This window comes from Macrobrachium nipponense, chromosome 4 (assembly GCF_015104395.2).
Source record: "Macrobrachium nipponense isolate FS-2020 chromosome 4, ASM1510439v2, whole genome shotgun sequence".
NCBI lineage: Eukaryota > Metazoa > Arthropoda > Malacostraca > Decapoda > Palaemonidae > Macrobrachium > Macrobrachium nipponense.
Window position 1 is genome coordinate 97,335,504 of NC_061100.1, and position 8,132 is coordinate 97,343,635.

The 8,132-nt window shown below is 34.3% G+C and overlaps 1 long non-coding RNA gene across 2 annotated transcripts in view; it reads right to left on the reverse strand.

Moving 5' to 3' along the window:
• Positions 1-6,598, reverse strand: part of LOC135211038 (uncharacterized) — an 8,141-nt gene extending 1,543 nt beyond the window's left edge. The window contains exons 1-3 of one of the 2 annotated variants that reach the window (XR_010313606.1): positions 5,373-6,576; positions 5,008-5,098; positions 1-637 (exon numbers count right to left, since the gene is read on the reverse strand). The exon at positions 1-637 is cut by the window's left edge and continues 1,543 nt beyond it. This is a non-coding gene — a long non-coding RNA (uncharacterized LOC135211038). Of the gene's footprint in view, positions 638-5,007 lie in introns of both variants that reach the window. The other variant, XR_010313605.1, reaches the window with a different exon arrangement.
• Positions 6,599-8,132: the final 1,534 nt, after the last annotated feature.

Sequence of the window (8,132 nt, forward strand, 5' to 3'; positions counted from 1 at the left end):
TGATGAGGTATGGTGATAAAATGTTTTTAGCGGCTAGCATGACTGCATTCAAAAGTTCCTTATAATTTAACAAGAATGTCTCTGTTACAAACATTAACTGAGTCACAAATTGTGACCTGTTTAGATCATTTATCTGTGTTGTAATGTTCTGAGCTATACTGTTAACAAAGTCCTTCAGTTTAATAATCAATTCTTGGTTCTTGTTAGTTGCATCAATGACTTTAGTCATGATGGTACCTCGTTCTGCGGCCCACATTTCTAATTTTTCTATTCTAGCCCTATCTTTATCTACATCACTATCAGTAGCTACACCAAACAAAGTGTTTAAGTCTGTACCTATAAATGGAAGAAGTGAACGCTTTTTAATTCTCTTAGGTAAAACCTGGCTGATATCCTCTCTAAGTTTCAACAATACTGAATTATTCTGGTTAGTAGTTATGACATTTTTGATTTTACTCAGTAATTCTGCCAGTTGTTGTTGTTGACGGTCTACTGTACTGTGCTGACGTTTATAGTAACAACCGCTATGTCGTGAATCATTCTCACTTGGCCATGATCCTTTAAAATTGCTCCCTGCTTGATTTGCAAGAGGGAGATGCAGATATCGCTCACCATGAGCCATAGTGAAATCCATTTCCTGCAAAATATATTCTAAGCAGTAAACCTTATGCAACAATGTTACTGACCTGCTGCACTTAGTCCTATCTTTTCCTTAAATTGTATCTCGGAGTCACTAATGCTGATGAAGTATGGGAATCATTTACGTTACTGTTTTCCTTACTACTTGACTCCTTTAAATCTTTAAAATCTTTTAAATGTTCTTCTGACCAAATGTCGGAATGTACTATTTTAATATGGTTCCAATGTGCAACAGTTTCAATTAAAGTTGATTCATGCATTAGCTTAAATTTATTTAACTTTAACCATTCTATTACTCTATATGGACCTTGGAATTTAGGACTTACTTTAACATTAAGTGCTTCAACTTTGTGATTAAGCACATATACTTGTTACCCTATTTTTAAATCTGGGACTGTTGATTTCTGGTTGTAATACTTACTAGACTTTTGATATAAGTCCTTCAATCGAGCCCTTGTACCTTTTACTGTCTCGAAAGTCCGTCTTATTTTCCACGCAACGTAGTCTTCGTAATTATAAGTATGTCTGGGTGGAGTTGCATCGTCTAACAAGGTATTTTGCATTCTTTTCTGATAACCATATAACAGAAAGTGTGGGGTTTCCCCAATAGATTCATTTATAGTGTTATTAATGGTGAACTGTACGTCTTCAAGAATTAAGTCCCAATCTTCAGTCTGTGGAGTCACCAAAGTTTTCAGTACATCCTTTATTTTATGATTTGTTCTCTCAACGGCTCCATTAGATCTTGGTTTATAAGCTGTAACCTGACACTTGTTAATTTCATAAAACTCACACAATTTCTTTAAAATGTCACTAGTAAATTCTCCGGCATTATCAGATAATAATGTTTGAGGGCATGAATGTCTAGTAATTATTCTAGATTTCAGAGCTTCTGCTACAGTTGTTGCTTCTCTGTTTCTGACTGGAATGATCTCAACATATCTAGTCAAGTAATCTATGAAAACTAATATCTGACGGTTACCTCTAGTTGTGTTTGGAAATGGACCTACAAAATCCATTGAGACTACTTGGAACGGAGTTAATTCTGATGGATATTTCTCAAGAGGGGCCTTTACATTTACGTTACCTTTGTGTACGTTACAGATATGACAATTCTCAACAAATCTTTTAGCGTCTCCATTGCAATTAGGCCAAAAATAGTTTCTAGTGACTGTTCTACATGTTTTCTTTATTCCAGGATATCCTGACAACTTGTAAGAATTTGTTAGTTCTAAGACTTCTTGTGTTAGTGTGTTAGGTACATACAAACGTGAACAAGCATTCGGTTCTTCTGATGTTTTATATAGAATTCCATTAATTAACTGAAATTCAGACTGATCATCCTCATTTTGCATTAATTTACCCACTATTTTTCTAATGTTAGCATCCTTTTGCTGTTCGATATGAACTCTTTCTAAATCCAGATCTATGATCTGACAACTAAAGCAGAAAGTATTAGTTGTGATTTGTTTCTCAGTTTCTTCTTGCGATCTCGACAAGGCATCTGCTATAGTGTTATATCTACCTTGGATATATCTAAACTCTGGGGCAAATTCCAATTCACTTATGAACCATCTGTTAAAATTCATATTATTTGTGAATGCTTTTTCTTGAATAGGTCACAAATGGGTTTGTGATCTGTAAGCACATTGACTTTATGCCCTAGCAATATATGCCTAAACTTACGTAATCCCCAATATAGAGCTTAGCACTCTCGCTCGGTAGTGCTATAATTTCTTTCTGCAGCGTTCAAAACTCTACTTGCATAATATACTGCTCTCATTCTGGTTTTTCTTTGTTGCATTGAAACTGCACCTACACCTGTGCTAGAAGCATCACAGGCTAAGTAAAATTCCTTTGAGAAAGCTGGATACACTAAAATTGGATTTCTTGTCATCATTTCCTTGAGTGTTTGGAAAGCTCTTTCCTGTTCTGTCTTCCATTCATAAACTACCTCCTTCTTAGTTAAATCTGTTAATGGTTTGGCTATGGTGGCAAATCCCTTAATGAAAGGGCGATAATAGCCAACCATTCCTAAAAATCTTCTCAAGGCTTTCAAGTTATTTAGAGCTGGATATGCTACAATTGCCTTTATTTTACCTTCCTGCATACACAGTCCATTTTCACTGATGACATGTCCTAAATACTCTAATGATTTCATCATTAATTGACATTTATTAATTTTTATCTTTAATCCTGCACTCATTAGTCTTTCTAACACTGTTTCTAATGTCTTAAAGTGACTATCCAAGTCCTTGCTAGAAATGACTACATCTAGGTATACTAAAACATCCTCTATATCTCCTAAGATTTGGAGCATTAATCGAGTAAAGGTTATTGGGGCTGATGTAAGACCAAAGGGCATGACTTCAAACTGTAAATGTTCTTTATGAGTACTAAAAGCTGTTAAAGGCTTGGATTCTTCGTCTAAAGGCACTTGCCAATATCCACTAAGCAAGTCTAATGACGTAAATATTTTTGCTCCACCTAAATGAGCTAACATATCATTTATAACAGGCTTGGCATCCTATCTGGGATGGTGTGTGAATTTAATTTCCGATAATCTATTACCATTCTCCAACTGCCATCTTTCTTTGGAACTAACAAGAGAGGTGAATTATATGGTGATTTAGAGGGTACTATTACACCATCCTGCTTCATTTCCTCAATTAACTGATCTACAATCGGTCGTTGACTTATTGGCAACTTATAGTTAGGGATATAGAATGGTTTAGTTCCATCTTGTATTAAAATCTTATGTTGCAAAGTATCTGTTCTGCCTAACTTATCTCCTTCTAAACCAATGACATCTCTATATCTCTCCAATATTTGTAATAGTTTAACTCTATTCTGAGGAAAGTCTGTATTATTTACTTCTTTATTTAAAATTGAACCTTGCTCTGTGCTAGAGAAGAATGCTTTTTCACCTAGGGTTAGTAAAGGATTATCCACAACAATTCCTGTACAAAATTCTATATCAGTTCTTAGTATTAGTCTTTTGCCTGAAAAATTCTGGACGTACGTCTCACAGTTATTGACTTTCTCGTGAACTAGGGAATTGTCCATCCTAACAAAGTCAGGTAAGTTTTCCTTAGTTAGCATTACGTCTTTTTCATGCAAGTCTTCGTCTGTTTTAGCTCTAAGACAAACTTTCGTTAGACATTGCGGGTACAAAACTACCTCTCTTTTAAGCACAAATCTGACAGTATGGTCATCTGCAGTACTGATTAAACATATTTTTTCGTCATCGCGTATCTCTGAGAAATAACAGACATCTGTTTCATCTGAACTTTCATCCAGTAGTGTTGTTGAGTTTAATTCGCCCTTATTTATTGTTCCTAATAACAGGACCTCATTGATATATTTTTCTTCTTTATTTTCATCCATTATAAGATATGTACAATCAATTTCTGATTCATCTTCATCTATTGTTGAATGCACATAAGCGATCTGTGATTCATCTTCATAAATTTGTTCATATGCATTGATATGTTCCGCGGCAATGATTTGTTCAGAGGCATTTAACTGTTCAGCTGCGATAATTTATTAAGAGTTAAAACTCTGCTCAGAGGTCTGAGTATCAAGGCTTGCATTGTTAATATTATTTATTTGTGCACAATCTATCATAGAATCCTTCCTGGCTAAGGACATTTCTTTTAAACTATTATTTCTACCACTTATTTCACTACTATCCACTAAATCTGTGCTACCCGGGCTAGCATTATTGTCCATCTTAGTCTCTTGGATGTTCGCTTCTCTGGAAGATGTCGTCTCAGTTAAATTGATCAGATTTATGCAAGACTTTCCTTCTTCTAGCTGAAAACAAACATTTTCTCTATTTCTGCGTTGCAAATTGATTTTATTTTCTCAACAATCTAACATTATTCTACATCTCCGCATAGCTTTATATGAAACAGCGCTTGGGTAGGATAAAATCTTTCTTCTAATACTACCGTATACGCTTCTAACTTAATTTTGTCAGGATGACCACTTTCTACATTACCGCAAAAGCGTGTTGCCTGTGTTGTTACAGCGGCCTGTGCCATTCTAGAGTACCTAGTTTGTACTTGCAATGGGTTAGGAATGTTATTATTGTTGGCAACAATCACACTAGTCGTGGGTTTATTTGCTACTGACGAGCACGGTATTCTTGGTGGACTTTCGCTATGCGATCGTCGTGGGGGAAAATTCGTCCGATTATTTAGTCTCGAACGTCTGTAAGGGATTGGACGTAGGCTACAGTGGTTCGAGTCGGGAGTTCTGCTTCTTTGTAACCTGGTAATAATTTCATTAAAATTGTTATGCATGGCATACCAACAACTTAGACTGGATATAATTTAAAAAAAATAGATGCATTGTTGTACTTACATTATCCTCATAATTGGAGTCTGTCTTCCTTATTGCAGTCCCTATCTGTCCTATCTAATTTTCTTATTTCCTAGTGTTTCCTTCCTTCAATCTGGAAAAACATTAACATTAATATGTGCCGCTATTCCTTATTCACACAACTGCACTTTATGAACTGAATGACAATACCTTTATGGTTTAGATTTATCACAGCAATGAAGAGAGAAAGAAAATTATTTTAACTTACAATTTTTATGCCAAACAAAAATTTTTTTTATCTCAAGCTGCTTGTTTTGAACTATTTTATAAAAGGATTTTTATTTTTATTGCAGTGTGTGAGGATTTTCTATTTTGATTTATTGGCAGACGTTAATCTATTGGGATACTTCAAACTTTTCTTCTTGCTGCTGGCTCTGGTTGCCGAACACTTCTGCGTCGTCGTCCGTGCGCTGCCGTTGTTTAACACTGGTGGCGGCGGCGTCTGGGGACTGCCGTTGTTTCACTTGCCACTGTTGCCTTGTCCGTTGTTTGAGAAAATCGTAGCGATGTATGGAGAAATGAGCGCTATCTCAATATTTATAATAGTTTAGCGCTCGTAGGTTGATTGGAGAATTCCGCCGTCAATCGCCTTTCCATGAAGTTTCGCTGCATTGAATTTGCAATCTTCTTCTGTCCGCTCCTATGCATTCTTGCGTTTACCTTTAACGCATTATCGAGTTTATGGCTTAGGAATGCAGCGATCCTAGTTCAGTATTCTTCGTAGAAATTCACTGCGTTTCGTCACTCTAGTTTCGTTCACCTTCTCAGCTGTTTTGAAGTTATGTTGTGTCTAGCCGTCTCGGAGCTGTGTTTCGTTGTTCTTCGTCGCCTTTTTATTTTCTTGGTTCTTTGAGTTATTGAACTCGGAAATTTCTTCTTTTTAACTGTAGAGTTCGTGCCTGGTTTTCTTTATGTTTCTAGCGCTTAAGTATCAGCGCTCTTTTTCTAGCAGTTGGTCAGTACTTTATATCTTCCACTCTGTTTAATTTTTTCACTGTGTGTGTGTGTGTGTGTTCTTTATCGGTGTTTTGGACTTAGAATCCAACAATCGCTGAGCACCACTTTGTTATGGTCTCTGTTTTACTTTTCTTCGTTGTTGTGTTTGAGTACTTACGGGTTTCCTTTATTCTCTTCTCTCTTCTTTCTTATAATCTTCTTCATAGCTTATTGGTAATGTTTGGAAGGTTATCTGTTATATGGGCTAACCTCCAATTATCACTTGCGATGAGTTTCTATTCTCTTAGGAACATTGTAGATTTATTTCTATTCTTCCATGTCTCTCAGGAGGACTTTGCATGGATACGTTTCCATAGATTCTTGGCAAGTTAAACACCACTTAATTAATCTTACTTATAATTAGAGTACAAGTTTACAATTTCACTTTACACAACACTACACAGTAACAGAGGGAGAAATGGACATAGCCTCCCAGTATAAGGCTTAGATCCTAACTGAGTTTCTCTTGGAGCTGAAGTGAAGTCTGAACCTAACTCACAAATTTAGCTCCTCCTTAACTTCTTACTAAGACACATCCTACTACTTCTTGAGTGGCTTTCCTTACTTCCGGTGTCACCCCTAGATCAGTCTTATTGGTTCCGTTAATCTATGGTAACCACCCACTGAAGGTGTCAAAGTTCAGATTTTCCACTGGAGTTTGCATTTTACTGTTTTGGCAAACGGGTGCCTGTGTTTTGTCTCGTTTTCGAAACTGCTATTTCTGCAGTCTGATACTGCCACACATCTACTCCCTTTTCTACCTCTCTTGGTAGATCCTTTCATTGCTCTACTCTCACTCTATATATATTTCTACCCGTGGATTTTCCTATCTAATTGTCCCTACATATTTATAGACAGACTCCTGTTGTTTCCTAACATATATATATATATATATATATATATATATATATATATAATATATATATATATATATACATATATATAGATATATATCATATATATATATATATATAATATATATATAATATACATATATATATATATTTCTAATATCTATATCTATATATTATATATCTATAGATATATATATATATATAATAATATATATACATATATCTATATATATCTACATATATAAATATATATGATATAGATCTATATATATATATATATATATATATATTATATATATATATATAATATATATATATATATATTACCATAGTAGATATATATATATATGTATATATATACTAGATATATATATATATAGATAGAGAGTTATATATATAGAGATATATATATATATAGATATATCTATATAGATATATATATAGACTATATATATAATAGATATATATAATATATATATATATATAAATATATATATATATGTATGTATTGTATATATATCATATATATATATATATATATATATGTGTGTGTGTGTATATATATACTATATATATATATATATATATATATATATATATATACTATATAGTTATATATATACTATATAATATGTATATATATATAATATATATATGACTGGTAAAAATGTTCTGTAACAACAGAGTTCCATCTAATAAATGGAGCCCATAAAAACACCAAAATAGAGAAAAAGTACTATATTTCAGAGACTGCTGTCTCCCTCTTCAGGTAGATGAATGAGAAAAGTTTACAGAAAAGGTGGTATTTATACCAAGAGGTCCATCCACAAACAAGCCATTTTAAGTCACCCCCGCTGATAATCTTCCTTTAATCTTCTTAAGGGTTGGTTGAATGAAGACGTTGTCGATCGTGTCCGAAATCCATCCTCCTTTTGAGATGTTCATTACCTGCCTCTCTTTTATTAAGGCCGATTCCATCATTTGACTCTTGTACCGGCAGTTGCTGCTATAAATTACACGTGACAAATTCCAGTTTATTCTATGGTTATGTTCATTTATATGGTTGAAAATAGCCGAGTTCTGTTGTCCATACCTAACTAACCGTTTGTGTTGTATTAATCTCTGGGGAAGGGATTTACCTGTAAATCCGATGTAAGATTGGTCACAGTCCTGGCATGGGATTTCGTATACCCCAGAGTCCTTTGGAGATGTCTTTTGTTGGACGATAATCAGGGATTTGGCTAAGGTGTTTGGGTA